The sequence below is a fragment of the Ursus americanus genome, chromosome X (genome assembly GCF_024610735.1).
Source record: "Ursus americanus isolate L20-20 chromosome X, mUrsAme1.1.p, whole genome shotgun sequence".
NCBI classification, from domain to species: Eukaryota; Metazoa; Chordata; class Mammalia; order Carnivora; family Ursidae; genus Ursus; species Ursus americanus.
The window spans coordinates 77,299,613-77,311,588 of record NC_142164.1 but is presented as its reverse complement, the minus strand read 5'-3'; positions in this window follow the sequence as shown (position 1 = coordinate 77,311,588).

Sequence of the window (11,976 nt, the reverse complement as noted above, 5' to 3'; positions counted from 1 at the left end):
TATCCCTCATCCTGTAGGTTGGTCTGGTTGGAGGAGTAACTCTCACAAAACCGTCTTGAACAGCTAAATGTACAACTAGTGGCGAGACTGCTGGTAGACCTGGGGGTCCCTGGGAGGGCGATGATTTCTTTATCAGTCTGCAACAGATCTCAGTGGCAAGACATTCCTGTGATGGGCTGTGCATCTTCCACCAAGTCTACAGATCCTCACCTGGATGGCAGTGATGATAAGGGGAAACAGTAATGAGCCTTGTCTCTAGAAGGGTCTGGGGCTGGGATAGAGGGAAGAAAAGAACATAGGCCTGGCTGGTTGCTGAAGTGTGGTAAGCACCACCTTGTTTGCATGTAGGGAAAACAAGGTGCCTGTTGGTAGGGTGGCTAGATGTGTTTGGGGCAAACCATACCTTGGGGCATTTTTTTTTCCTTTTTTTTTTTTTAAATTATTAGAAAGCATGAGAAGGAGGGGCAGAGGGAGAAGCAGACTCCCTGCTGAGCAGGGAGCTCAATGCAGGACTCCATCCTGGGACTCCAGGATCATGACCTGAACCAAACGCAGTTGCTTAACCAACTGAGCCACCCAGGCGCCCCCTTGGGGGCATTTCTGGGCTCACTGGGTTGGAGGAATCCCTTGGACTGAGGCATTCTGGCTGGGTCCCACCCTTCCATGACTACTACTCATCCAGCACCAGTGTTTGAATTCCATGATTCAAAAGGGTTCTGGTACCATTTATTCACAGCCTGCCTCAAGGGAGCTGCTGTATTGGGGGTGCACTGGCTGAAGTCATTATACTCCCTTAAATATAGTTAGCTACCTCGGGGGGGCCTATGCCATCAGACAAAGATAGTGTCAAGGGACCCTTATGAAGGGACTGGAGTAGATGGCAGCAGGAACACAATCTTCTTACTTTACCAGTGTTTGTTTGGGTTGTGCACATGACCTCTGTCCCAGCAATCTGCCTGAAATGGAACATACTTGAAGGGAGTGGCTGTTCGATCACTTGTCTTTTCCCCTTACCCCAAACTTCCACATCGTCTTTGGACTCGTAGCTACATCTTAGTCTTGCCTCATGCTGTCACCCCCTAATTTACCTATGCAAATTCTAAGAGCAGAACCACATGATGCACTGGAGTACTGGGCTGCAGGCTGATTGGTGGGATGTGCAGCCCACTCCTGCATTCTGGGGCAGCCAAAGAAGAGAAAATTGCACCAAACCCTGAAAACCTGTTAGCTACTTTAACCCTCAATACAGCTCTGCCAGTAAGGGATTAGTCTCCCCATATGAAAGATAAACAGGCTCAGGAAGCTGTTACGACATACCCAAAACATATTAAGTGTTGGTACCAGGATTGGAACCCAGGTGTGATAAAAGCTGTGTGCACGTTCTTTCCTCTGTATTGTATTGTCTCCTTAACATTGATTAAGCACCTCCTGTGTGCCAGCCTCTATTATCAAGCCCTTTAAATACATTATTTTTTCAGTTTTTTAAAAAACTACGGTTTTGCTAAAATTCCACTTCAAGTCCCTTTGGATGGGGTCCAACTTATTTCACACTATCTTATCAAACTCTCATGGTAGGTAAATGATGTTATAATGAAAAATTGGATACTAAGAAAGGTAAGTCCATTTTACAACTTACATGGCATTTCATAGTCGAACATTTAAAATGTTTTCCAGTGCTCCTAAGAGATACTGGTTAACTACTAGGCGTAAGAGGTATCTTGAGTAAGAAAGAGCATGGGAGGGTGTCTGTCTGGCTCAGTCAGTAGAGTATGCAACTTGCTCTCCTGGTGAATTCAAGCCCCATATCGGACATGGAGATTACTTAAAAGAAAACATGGGAACACAATTTGGCTTAAACAGAAGAACTAAAGTAGTCATGTCAGGATAAGAATGTGAGACTCCAAATTCTCTACAATGTACCACAACATTTTAATTATTTTTTAAAAAGATTTATTTATTTTATATAGAGCTGGAGGGGGGAGAGGGAGGGGGAGAGAATGTTAAGCAAACTCGCCAATAAGCGTTGACACCTGACGTGGTGCTCCATCTCATGATTCCAAGATCATAACCCAAGCCGAAACCAAGAGTCAGGCACCTGACTGAGCCACTCAGGTGCCCCACCACAACTTTTTAAAAAAGGTGTTTCTTGAGTCTTTCTGCTCATGTTTAAAAGAGATTTATTTCAGAGGGAGAGAGCACATGAATTGGGGGAGGGAGGGCAGAGGGAGGGGGAGAGAGAATCTTAAGCAGAATTCACGCTGAGCACAGAGCCCAACATGGGTCTTGATCTCAAGGTCATGAGATTGAGAGATCTTGACCCGACCTGAAACCAAGAGTTGGACAATCAAAATACAGTGCCACCCAGGAGCCACACCCTCATTTAAAATATTTTTAAAGATTTAAATTCAATTTAATAAACATATACCATATGGTTAGTTTCAGAGGTAGAATTTAATGATTCACCAGTTGCATATAACACCCAGTTATTACTTCAAAGGCCCTCTTTAATGCCCATCACCCAATTACCCCATCCCCCCACCAACCTCCCCTCCATCAACCCTGTTTGTTTCCTATAGTTAAGAGTCTCTTATGGTTTGCCTCCCTCTCTGTTTTTTTTTTTTTAATTTTATTTTTCCTTCCCTTCCTCTATGTTGATTTGTTTGATTTCTTAAATTCCACGTATGAGTAAAACCATATGGTATTTGTCTTTCTCTGACTGACTTATTTCGCTTAGCATATTACCCATTAGTTCCATCCATGTCATTGCAAATGGCAAGATTTCATTTTTCTGATGGCTGAGTAGTATTCCATTGTATATATATACCACATCTTCTTCATCCATTCATCTGTTGATGGATGTCTGGGCTCCTTCCAAATTTTGGCTATTGTGGACACTGCTGCTATGAACATTGGGGTACAGGTGCCCCTTCAGATCACTACATTTGTATCTTTGGGGTAAATACCTATAGTTTAATTCCTGGATCATAGGGTAGCTCTATTTTCAACTTTTTGAGGAACTGCCATACTGTTTTCCAGAGTGGCTGCACCAGCTTGCATTCCCACCAAAATTGTAAGAGGATTCTCTTTTCTCTGCATCCTCACCAACATTTGTTGTTTCCTGACTTGTTAATTTTAGCCATTCTGACTGGTGTGAGGTGGTATCTCATTGTAGTTTTGATTTGTATTTTCCTGATGCCGAGTGATGGTGAGCATTTTTTTCATGTGTCAGTTGGCTATTTGTATGTCTTTTTTGGGGGTAATACCTGTTCATGTCTTCTGCCCATTTCTTGACTGGATTATTTTTTCTTTGGGTGTTGAGTTTGAGAAGTTCTTTATAGATCTTGGATACCAGCCCTTTATCTGTAATGTCATTTGCAAATATCTACTCCCATTCCACGGGCTGCCTCTTAGTTTTGCTGTTTCCTTTGCTGTGCAAAAGCTTTTTATCTTGATGAAGTCCCAATAGTTCATTTTTTCTTTTGTTTCCCTTGCCTCTGGAGATATGTCTAGCAAGAAGTTGTTGCGGCCGAGGTCACAGAGGTTGCTGCCTGTGTTCTCCTCTAGGATATTGATGGGTTCCTGTCTCACATTTAGGTCTTCCATCCATTTTGAGTCTATTTTTGTGTATGGTGTAAGAAAGTGATCGTTTCAGGGAGCCTGGGTAGCGCAGTCATTAAGCGTCTGCCTTCGGCTCAGGGTGTGATCCCGGCATTCCGGGATCGAGTCCCACATCGGGCTCCTCTCCTGGGAGCCTGCTTCTTCCTCTCCCACTCCCCTGCTGTGTTCCCTTTCTCGCTGGCTGTTGCTCTGTCACATAAATAAATAAATAAATAAATAAATAAATAAATAAATAAAATCTTTAAAAAAAAAAGAAATTGATCATTTCATACTCGTGCATGCTACTGTCCAGTTGTCCCAACACTGTTTGTTGAAGAGACTGTCTTTTCTCCATTGGAAATTCTTTCCTGCTTTGATGAAGATAAGTTGACCATAGAGTTGAGGGTCCATTTCTGGGTTCTCTATTGTGTTCCATTGATCTATGTGTCTGTTTTTGTACCACTACCTTACTGTCTTGATGACTACAGCTTTGTAATAGAGCTTGAAGTCTGGAATTGTGAGGCCTCCAGATTTAGTTTTCTTTTCACATTCCTTTGACTATTCAGGAGCTTTTCTGGTTCCATACAAATTTTAGGATTGTTTGTTCCAGCTCTGTGAAAAATGCTGATGTTATTCTGATTGAGTGCATTGAATGTATAGATTGCTTTGGGTAGTGTAGACATCTTAACAATATTTGTTATTCGAATACATGAGCATGGAATGTTTTTCCATTGCTTTGTGTCTTCTTCAATTTCTTTTAGAAGTGTTCTATAATTTTCAGAGTACAGATCTTTTACCTCTTTGGTTAGGCTTATTCCTAGGTATCTTATGGTTTTTGGTGCAGTTGTAAATGGGATCGATTCCTTGATTTCTCTTCCTTCTGCCTCATTGTTAGTGTATAGAAATGCAGCTGACTTCTGTGGATTGATTTTATATCTTGCCACTTTTCTGAATTCCTGTATGAGTTCTAGAAATTTTTGGGTGGAGTCTTTTGGGTTTTCTACGTAGAGTAACATGTCATCTGCGAAGAGTGAAAGTTTGACTTCTTTGCTGGTATGGATATCTTTTATTTCTTCTTGTTGTCTGATTGCTGAGGTTAAGACTTCCAGTACTGTGTTGAACAACAGTGGTGATACAGGATATCCCTGTCATGTTCCTGACCTTAGGAGAAAAGCTCTCAGTTTTTCCCTGTTGAGGATATTTGCTTTGGGTCTTTTGCATATGGTTTTAATGCTATTAAGGTCTGTTGCATCTATCACTACATGGCAGAGAATTTTTATCAAGAATGGATGCTGTACTTTGTCAAATGCTTTTACTGCATCTATTGAGAGGATCATATGGTTCTTGTCCTTTCTTTTATTAATGTGGTGTATCATATTGATTGCTGTTGTTTAACCACCCTTGCAGCTCAGGAATAAATCCCACTTGGTCATGGTGAATAATCCTTTTAATGTATGTTGGATCCCATTAGCTAGTATCTTTGTGAGAATTTTTGCATCCATGTTCAGCAGGGATATTCGTGTGTAATTCTCCTTTTTAGAGGGGACTTTGTCCGGTTTTGGGATTAAGGTGATCCTGGCCTCATACAATGAGTTTAGAAGTTTTCCTTCTATTTCTATTTTTTTGAAACAGTTTCAGAAGAATAGGTATTAATTCTTCTTTAAATGTCTATTAAAATTTACCTGGGAAGACATCCAGCCCTGGACTCCTGTTTGTTGGGAGATTTTTGATGACTGCTTTAGTTTCCTTGCTGATTATGGGTCTGTTCAAGTTTTCTATTTCTTCCGAGTGATCAGCTCCTGCTTTAGCTAGGATTCTGCTCACCCCCTCCGGTCCTTTCCAGCCTTCCTCCCGCCACCAGAGCTAGCCCTGCGGAGGCAGGCTGAGGAGGAGCAAAGAAAGGAGGATTAAAGAGAAGAAAGACCTGGCTCGGTCTAGGTTGTGTCTGCAGTGCCAGAAAGGGAGGTGGTGGCAGCGGCGGCTGTGGCCACTGCCACGCAGGACATGAGGCCCAAGAGTAGCCAACAGTGGCGGCTGTTCCAGAGCCTCGCGCTGGGGCCATTAGTCAGCAGAACACGAGCCTGTGTGGAGAAGCAGGGCCCCCGTGAGGCGAGGCTCGAGAGCGGGAGCCGGCCCCCTCAGGCGCTGCCATCCTTCCTCGTCCAAGCACTGGAGACTGCAGCCCTCGTCCCCCTCCTTGGCTGCACCCGCCTGCAGGCCAGGAGAGTTCAGCGGTGGTGGTGGCAGGAACGTGGGTCGCACCTTGTGGAGGACAGCACGTTGGCAGAGGCTCTCTCCTGGCCCTTTCTTTCTGACACCTTGGCCATGTGGCCCCTCAGGTGCGGCTCTTCCCATCAGTGGGAAAGGAATCTTTGACAGTGCTGTGTCTACCTTCTTGGAGAGAGAGAAGAGATGGTGGAGGAGTAGGGGACCCCTTTCTCACCTGGTCCCCTGAGTTGAGCTAGATATCTATCAGACCATCCTGAACACCCATGGAATCAGCCTGAGACACAGTAAGATACATCTGAGTATTGAGGTACAAAGCGGGGAGTCGTGAATCCGCACACAGATATCGGAAGATAAAAGGAAGGAGGAGGGAGCCACTGCGATCAGGAGCTGGGAAGCAGTAGCCACCTGCACTGAAGAGGCAGCTGTACTCCCAGACCAACACCTGCGAGAAAGCAGACTTAGACCATGAGCCTGGGAATGCCCGTGGGACCAAACTGAAAACCGGAGCTCCGGAGTGCACACTCAAACTAGACTGAAACTGGGGTCTCAGGGGCGTGCGGACCTGACTGAAAACCGGAGCTCCAAAATGCTCACTGGAACTGAACTGATACCGGGATCTTGGGAGCGTGCACTAGACCAGAATGAAAACCAGCACTCCGGAGCACACATGAACCACACTGAAACAGGGAGCACGGGAGCGCGCACAGGAACCGGGGGTGGCTGGCGGTGTTAGAAGCACAAAGGACAGAGAACTGCTGGCCCTGGAAGTGAGGGCTGGGAGAGTGGCTGTGGGGCACACAACCCGGGACACTGCAGGGGTTTTAGTAGCACTGACAGAAACAGAGTTAAAGTGGCCAAGAGAGCTCAGTGGAGAGTGGCCTGTGATCTCTCTGTTCTGAGACAGAGGCTAGGATACGGCCACTGCTGCTCTGACACTCAGAAGACTCACAGAAAACCGCCAGGGAAAGCCTCCACGGAACAAAAGCCCAGAAATACCAACTCGCATTGTGCCCATCCCCATCCCCTCTCGCAGGGGACTGGGCAACTCTACCCAAACAGTGTTGCCTGAGTAGCAGCGCAGCAGGCCTTTCCCCCAGAAGGCAGGCAAAAAATGAAGAAGCCAACAACCCAAAGGTCCCTATAAAACAAGTGCACACTGCCTGGGTCCTGGTCAATAATTTGGGCTCTGGGGATCCCCGCAACCTCTCCTCATCAGAATGATGAGGAGGAGAAACCCTCAGCAAAGAAAGGAGACAGAGACTGTGGCCTCTGCCACAGAAGTGATGGATATGGATATAACCAAATTGTCAGAAATGGAGTTCAGAGTAACAATGGTCAAGATGGAAAAAATATTAACGAAAATATTAACAAGAATATAGAATCTCTAAGGGTGGAAATGAGAGTGAATCTGGAAGAAATTAAAAATGCTATGAATCAATTGCAGTCTAAACTAGATGCTCTGACGGCCAGGGTAAATGAGGCAGAAGAATGAATTAGTGAATTAGAGGATGGGATGGTAGAAGAGAAAGTTAAAACAGAAACTTGGCTCGAAAGGGATAAAGAAAGGGGGGGTAATCAGAAGGGGGAATGAAGCACGAGAGACTATGGACTCTGAGAAACAACCTGAGGGCTTCAGAGGGGAGGGGGTGGGGGAATGGGATAGGCTGGTGATGGGTGGTAGGGAGGGCACGTATTGCATTGGTGCACAGGGTGTTATACGCAACTAATGAATCATCGAACTTTATGTCAAAAACCAGGGATGTACTGTATGGTGACTAACATAATATAATAAAAAATATTTTTAAAAAATCCAATCTCAAGAATGTAGGTTATGGGAGATTACTGACTCAATGAAACGTTCCAATGTCAGAATCATTGGCATCCCTGAGGGGGTGAAGAAAGAGCAAGTTCTAGAAGAGGTATTTGAACAAATTTAGCTGAGAACTTCCCTAATCTGGCAAAGAAACAAGTTTTCATGTCCAAGAGGCAGAGAGGACCCCTTCCAAGGTCAATGACCACAGATCTACACCACGTCACGTCATAGTGCAATTTGCAAATATTAGATCCAAGGATAAAGTATTGAAAGTGGCCAGGGGGAAGGAAATCCTTACGTACAGAGGTAAAAATATCAGAACAATGTCAGACCTGTCTACAGAGACCTGGCAGGGCAGGAAGGGTTGGAAGGGTATTTTCAAAGCTCTATATGAGAAGAACATGCAGTCAAGGATCCTTTATCCAGCAAGGCTGTCATTCAGAAATGATGGAGAGACAAGAACCTTTCAGGATCAGCAGAAAATGACCGAATTAGTAACCACCAAAACAGCCCTACATGAGATATTAAGGGGGGGTTCTATAAAAGTAAAAAGGCCCGAAGAGTGATACAGAACAGAAATTTACAATCTATAGAAACAAAGACTTCACAGGCAACATGACATCATTAAAATCATATCTCTCAGTAATCACTCTCAATGTATATGGCCTAAATGCTCCCATAAATGTAACAGCGTTGCAGATTGGATAAAAGACATGACCCATCCATTTGCTGTCTACAAGAGACTCCTCTTGAACCTAAAGGTACATCCAGACTGAAAGTGAAGGGATAGGAAACCATTTTTCATGCCAATGGACCTCAAAAGAAAGCTAGGGTAGCAATTCTCATAGCAGACAGCGTAGATTATAAACTAAAGAAAAAACTCCACTATCAGCAATAGATAGATCACCTAAGCAGAAAATCAACAAAGAAAGTAGAGCTTTGAACGACACACAGTCCCAGATGGACCTCATAGATATATCAGAACAATATACCACAGAAAAACAGAATAATCTTTCTTTCCGAATGCGCATGGAACTTTCTCCAGAATAGACCATATACTGGGTCACAAAACAGGTCTTAACCGATACCAAAAGACTGAGATTATTCCCTGCATATTCTAGGACCACAATGTTTTGAAACTGGAACTCAATCACAAGGAAAAATTTGGAAGAAGCTCAAACACTTGGAAACTAAGAACCATCCTGCTCAAGAATGATTGGGTAAACCAGGAAATTAAGAATCAGTTTAAACAATCTATGGAGACCAACGAGAATGAAAACACAATGGTCCAAAACCTATGGGACACTGCAAAGGCAGTCCTAAGGGGAAAATACATAGCCATCCAAGACTCACTCAAAAGAATAGAAAAATCTAAAATGCAGTTTTTATATTCTCACTTCAAGAAGCTGGAGCTGGAACAGAAGAACAGGCCTAACCCATGCACAAGAAGGTAGTTGATCAAGATTAGAGCAGAGATCAATGAATTAGAAACCAGGAACACAGTAGAGCAGATCAACAGAACTAGAAGCTGTTTCTTTGAAAGAATAAATAAGACCGATAAGCCACTGGCAAGACTTATTCAAAAGAATATAGAAAGGACCCAAATTAATAAAATTATGAATGAAAGGGGACAGATCACAACCAACACCAATGAAATAGTAAGGATCATTAGAAACTTTTATCAACAGTTTATGCCAATAAATTAAACAAACTGGAAGAAATGGATGCCTTCCTGGAAACCTCTAAGCTACCAGGAGTGAAACAGGAAGAAATTGATTATTTACACAGATCGATTAATTATGAACAGATTGAAGCAGTGATCAAAAATCTCCCCAAAAATAAAGAGTCCAGGGCCTGACAGATACCCCGGGGAATTCTATCAAACATACAAAGAAGAAATAATACCTATTCTCCTGAAGCTGTTTCAAAAAGTAGAAACAGAAGGAAAACTACCAAACTCATTCTATGAGGTATTACCTTGATCCCCAAACCAGGCAAAGACCCCATCAAAAATGAGAATTACAGACCGATATCCCTGATGAATATGGACGCTAAGCTTCTCAACAAGATCCTAGCTAATAGGATCCAACAGTACATTAAAAGGATTATCTATCATGACCAAGTGGAATTCATCCCTGGGATGCAAGGGTGGTTCAACATTCGCAAATCGATCAATGTGAGAGGTCATATCAACAAACAAGGAGTCAAGAACCATATGATCCTCTCAATTCATGCAGAAAAAGCATTTGACACAATATAGCATCCTTTCCTGATTTAAACCCTTCAGAGTGTAGGATTAGAGGGTACATTCCTCAATTTCATAAAAACCATCTATGAAAAGCCTATGACAAATATCATTCCCAATGGGCAAATGCTGAAAGCCTTATCCTTAAGATCAGGAAGACGACAAGGATGCCCATTCTCACCATTATTATTCAACAGTACTAGAAGTCCTTGCAACAGCAATCAGACAACAAAAAGGGATAAACGTTATCCAAATCAGCAAAGAAGAAGTCAAACTGTCTCTCTTCACAGATGACATGATACTCTATATGGAAAACCCACAAGAATCCACACCCAAACTACTAGAACTTATGGAGCAATTCAGTAATGTGGCGGGATACAAAATCAATGCTCAGAAATCAGGTGCATTTCTATACACGAACAATGAGACTGAAGAAAGAGAAATTAGGGAATCCATTCCATGTACAACAGCACTAAAAATCATACATTATCATAGAATTAACTTAACCAAAGACATAAAGGAGCTATATTCTAGAAACTACAAATCACTCTTGAAAGACATTGAAGAAGACACAAAAAGATGGAAAAATATTTCATGCTCATGGATCAGAAGAATAAACATAATTAAAATGCCTATGCTACCCAGAGCAATCTACATGTTCAATGCCATCCCGATCAAAATACCAATGACATTTTTCAAAGAACAGGAACAAACAGCCCTTAAATTGGTGTGGAACCAGAAAAGGCCCTGAACCGCCAAGGAGTGTTAAAAAGGAAAAACAAACCTGAGGGCATCATGTTGCCAGATTTCAAGTTGTACTACAAAGCTGTGCTCACCAAGACAGCATGGTACTGGCACAAAACAGACACATAGACCAATGGAACAGAATAGAGAACCCAGAAATGGACCCTAGGCTCTTTGGGCAACTAATCTTTGATAAAGCAGGAAAAAACATCTGGTGGAAAAAAGACAGTCTCTTCAATAAATGGTGCTGGGAAAATTGGACAGCTACATGCAAAAGAATGAAACTTGACCACTCTCTCACACCATACAGAAAGATAAATTCCAAATGGATGAAAGACCTTGATGTGAGACAGGAATCCATCAAAATCCTAGAGGAGAACATAGGCTGCAACCGCTTTGACATCGGCCACAGCAACGTTTTTCATGACACATCTTCAAAGGCAAGAGAAACGAAAGATTAAATGAACTTGTGGGACTTCATCAAGATAAAAATCTTCTGGGGCACCTGGGTGGCTCAGTCGTTAAGCGTCTGCCTTCGGCTCAGTGCGTGATCCCAGTGTTCTGGGATTGAGCCCCACATCAGCCTTCTCCGCGGCGAGCCTGCTTCTTCCTCTCCCACTCCCCCTGCTTGTGTTCCCTCTCTCGCTGCCTCTCTCTGTCAAAATAATAACTAAATCTTTTTTAAAAAAAGATAAAAAGCTTCTGCACAGCCAAGGAAACAGTCAAAAAAACTAAGAGGCAGCCCACGGAATGGGAGAATATATGCAAATAGCATCATTGCAAATGATGCTACAGATAAAAGACTGGTATCCAAGATCTACAAAGAACTTCTCAAACTCAGGGGCGCCTGGGTGGCACAGCGGTTAAGCGTCTGCCTTCGGCTCAGGGCGTGATCCCGGCGTTCCGGGATCGAGCCCCACATCAGGCTCCTCCACTATGAGCCTGCTTCTTCCTCTCCCACTCCCCCTGCTTGTGTTCCCTCTCTCGCTGGCTGTCTCTATCTCTGTCGAATAAATAAATAAAATCTTTAAAAAAAAAAAACTTCTCAAACTCAATATGCGAGAAAGAAACAAATCATAAAATGAGAAGATATGAACAGACACTTTTCCAATGAAGACATACAAATGGCTAACAGACACATGAAAAAATGTTCAAAATCACTAGCCGTCAGGGAAATTCAAATCAAAACCACACTAAGATACCACCTTATGCCAGTTAGAATGGCAAAAATTCTATGGACTGAGAAACAAACTGAGGACTTCAGAGGGGAGGGGGGTGGGGGAATGGGATAGACCGGTGATGGGTAGTAAGGAGGGCACGTATTGCATGGTGCACTGGGTGTTATACA